The following is a 3477-nucleotide window of genomic DNA, read 5'->3' as shown; positions in this document are numbered from 1 at the left end:
TCTCAAGGTTTTGTGGTTTACACTAGTTGCTGGGTGATATCTTCACCTAATCTGTCTCTAGAGAAGAAGGAGGCAACAATATGTGGTGATGTTCCCCCCAGATCTTCATCTTGCTCTATTATATCTGTAATAGCGACATATAGTTAAAAAATGTTAGTTCCTTTCATAAAGCTAGACATTCTAGGGAAAGTGATGCCATATAATCAGAGTAAAGCACTAGATAATTCTTCTGCAGTCCTTCCCTGCGCCCAATATGTTGTAGCATTGTTATTGGAACAAAAGAAATCTATGGTGCCTTTAAAATCTATCATGAACAGAATAGTATTTCTTTCTTAGTTTCTTCACAACTCTTAGTACCTTTGGAGCCCATAGTACTTGGGCCATATTCCATCACACCATGGTGAGAGAGAGAAAGAGAGAGAGAGAGAGAGAGAGAGAGAGAGAGAGAGAGAGAGGCTAATCTCACAGAAGATATTCTCCTCATCTATAGTCAGATAGTCAGTTCCCTGATACTCTTTTTTTTATTAGTAAGAAAATTATTTTACATGTAAATCCCAGGTCACTCTCCCTCCACTGCCCCCCCAAAAAACAGGCTACCTATCCCATACTCTTTCTGCTCCCCAGTGAGGGTGAGACCTCCCATAATGGGTCTTCAAGTCTGTCATATTCTTTGGGATAGGGACTAGGCTCACCCACTTGTGTCTAGACTCAGGGAATATCCCTCTTTGTGGGATGGACTCCTAAAGTCCATTCCTATGGTCCTGAATTGTACTGATCCAATACAAGAGGTTCATAGATTTCCAAGGTCTCCTCTCCGATACCCACATTCAGGGGGTCTAGATCAGTCCCATACTGGTTTCTCAGCTATCAGTGTGGGGACCAAGAGATTTCCCTTGATCAGGTCAGCTGTTTCTGTTGGTTTCACCAGCATGGTATGGACCATTTGGCTCCTCAGTCCTCCTTCTCTGATTCTGGATTTCAGTTCAGTTCAAGGTTTAGCTGTAGGTGTCTGCCTCTACTTCCACCAGCTTCTGGATGAAGGCTATAAAATGGCATATGAATTAGTCATCAATCTCATTATCAGAAGAGGGCATTTAAGGTAGCCTCTCCTCTGTTGCTTAGATTGTTACTTGGTGTCATCTTTGTAGCTTTCCATACATTTCCCTAGTGCCTGACTTCTCTTTGAACTTATAATGTCTCCCTCTATTATATTATCTCTATTTTACTCTCTTCTGTTTTCCCCAAACTCAACCTCCCTGTCCAATCATGTCTTCCTCAGCCCTTCTCTTCTACCTTTCTCATTATACTTCTCAGCGTTCTGGCTAAGATCAAGTATAGTATCTGTTTTTATCAGTTTACTATCTGATATATCCTCTATCCCTGATACTCTTGTGTGAATAATGAACTCAATTCTTTTTAAGGTGAGGACTCCAAATTCCTGTAAACTTGGAATCAACTAATTTTTTGCTTTGCTTCTTTAGATCACATATGGAACTTTTGATGCTGTGCTAAGTGACAAAGATACATTCCCATGCCTGTACCAGATGTCTCCTAAAGACACAGCTCTGACCCAAGGGGTGATCTCTTTATTGCTGCCCTTTGTCTGGAACTGGGTGTGGCTCCTTGTGGCTGATGACCTGAAAGGAAAGGAGTTTCTCTCTGACCTGAAAGCAGAGATTGCATCAGAAGATATCTGTGTGGCTTATACAGAAAAACTCCCAACTAATTGCAAAATTCAGTTAATGTCTGGAGTTGGGTTGGTGAATTTGAAACAACATATGCAAGTAAATTTGTATATATTCTGTGTTGATACAGATGACTTGCTGGTTTACTGCCTGGACAATGAAATCATGTTAACCAGAAGCAAGGTGTGGATCATGGCAAAGCCAAACTTAGTATACTTGGAGTCCATATTATATGGGTGGAATGAATTGATGGACTGTTATAAAGGAAGCTTCTCATTTTCAAAGAAGAGAACTAACCCTGGCTTCAAACACTTTATTGAGACACTTACTACCTACCTGTACCCAGGTGACATTTACTTCCATAAATTCTGGCTGGACAATTTTTAATTGTTCATTTCCTCCTTTGCTATTTGGAAATCACAAACCCTGTCCATGAATATGTCACAGTCACTAACTCTTACCTCTACATCAGACTGAAAGGTGATCCTGGCTCTACCAAACCTCAGACAGTAATCTCAGACTGTAATCCCAGACTGCAATCCCAGACTGCTATGTTCTCCTCCACATGGCTGGAGAAAGCTGAGACTGAATGTCTGCTCTGAGACCTTGGTCCCTAATGCTGGAATTAAAGATGTGTGGTTCCCATTGTTGGGATCAAAAGCATGAGCCCTGTTACTCTTTACTCTTGTGTAGGCCATGGTGGTCTTGAACTAACAGAGATCTGTCCACCAGAGTCCTAGGATTAGAGATGTGTACCACCACTGTCTGATCTCTATCACTTGACGATGACTTTGCTTTCTGAATCAAAGGCAAGCATTGAAAATCATAAATAATACATCACCACATGATATTCCTTGCATATATTTTCTTGGGACTGACCATGTGGTATTGAATGACAGTTGATGTGCTTTTCCCTAGGAAGAACATTACTCCTTCCATCTCTCAACATTTCTTAGTTATGTTCTGTGTCGAATGAATATCTAGTGGTCATTCTCCTGACTACTTTGGGAGGTCTGTGGCTTTGTCTCCAATCAGTTTCATATGTTTAGGCAGCCATGTTGGGAGTCATGGCTTTACACTCTAATATTACTAGGAGACACAATCTTGAATAAAATTCCCTGAAGCTCTGATTATTACAATTACTCCATCTCCCAATCAAATGTTTCCTGGGTGTTAGGTTTGTGAATGGTTTTGCAGACTTATCCACTGGAGATGCCCTCAACAACTCTGTTTTTTATTAGTCTGTAATGCTCTCATCTGTTGTGAAGAGAAGTTTCCTTTCTGCTGGGGCTGGGGTGGTGAAGGCTAAAATTATCTGTAGGTATTGGGACAAATGTTTATAGATTGTTGTGCTGATAAATTTTTTATGATCTAATAAAGCTTGCTTGAAGATCAGAAAGCAAAGCTATCCACAGCCATAGAGACCAGGCAGTGATGGCACACATCTTCAATTGCAGAACTCAGGAGACAGAGGAAGATGTATCTCTGTGAGTTCAAACCACACATGGCTTGAGAAAGAGCACATACCTTTAATCACTTCACGAAAGAGGTATATAAGATAGGAGCAGGGTCTCATTGTATTCATTCTTGGGCAATTGGCCTACAGCCACATTGAGGACAGGATCTCCCCAACCTTGGTAGAGGTAAGAGCTCTTTGGTAACTTAGCTGCTTTGATATTCTTATTTTCATCTTGAACTGAACTAGCTGTGTCTGAGTTTTTATTATTTGTGCTACAGATGGCTGTTAGGAAGTATGCTGGTTTAGTAAATTATTCTAATAATTTGTTGTAGA

General features: G+C 40.6%; 1 pseudogene; it reads left to right on the top strand.

The window, feature by feature from the left end:
• Positions 1 to 1302: 1302 nt before the first annotated feature.
• Positions 1303 to 1434, top strand: LOC113831218 (annotated as a pseudogene).
• Positions 1435 to 3477: the final 2043 nt, after the last annotated feature.

The sequence above is a fragment of the Cricetulus griseus genome, chromosome 4 (genome assembly GCF_003668045.3).
Source record: "Cricetulus griseus strain 17A/GY chromosome 4, alternate assembly CriGri-PICRH-1.0, whole genome shotgun sequence".
Classification (NCBI taxonomy): domain Eukaryota; kingdom Metazoa; phylum Chordata; class Mammalia; order Rodentia; family Cricetidae; genus Cricetulus; species Cricetulus griseus.
The sequence above is the reverse complement of the archived record's forward strand: the minus strand, read 5'-3'. Positions and strand labels throughout refer to the sequence as shown.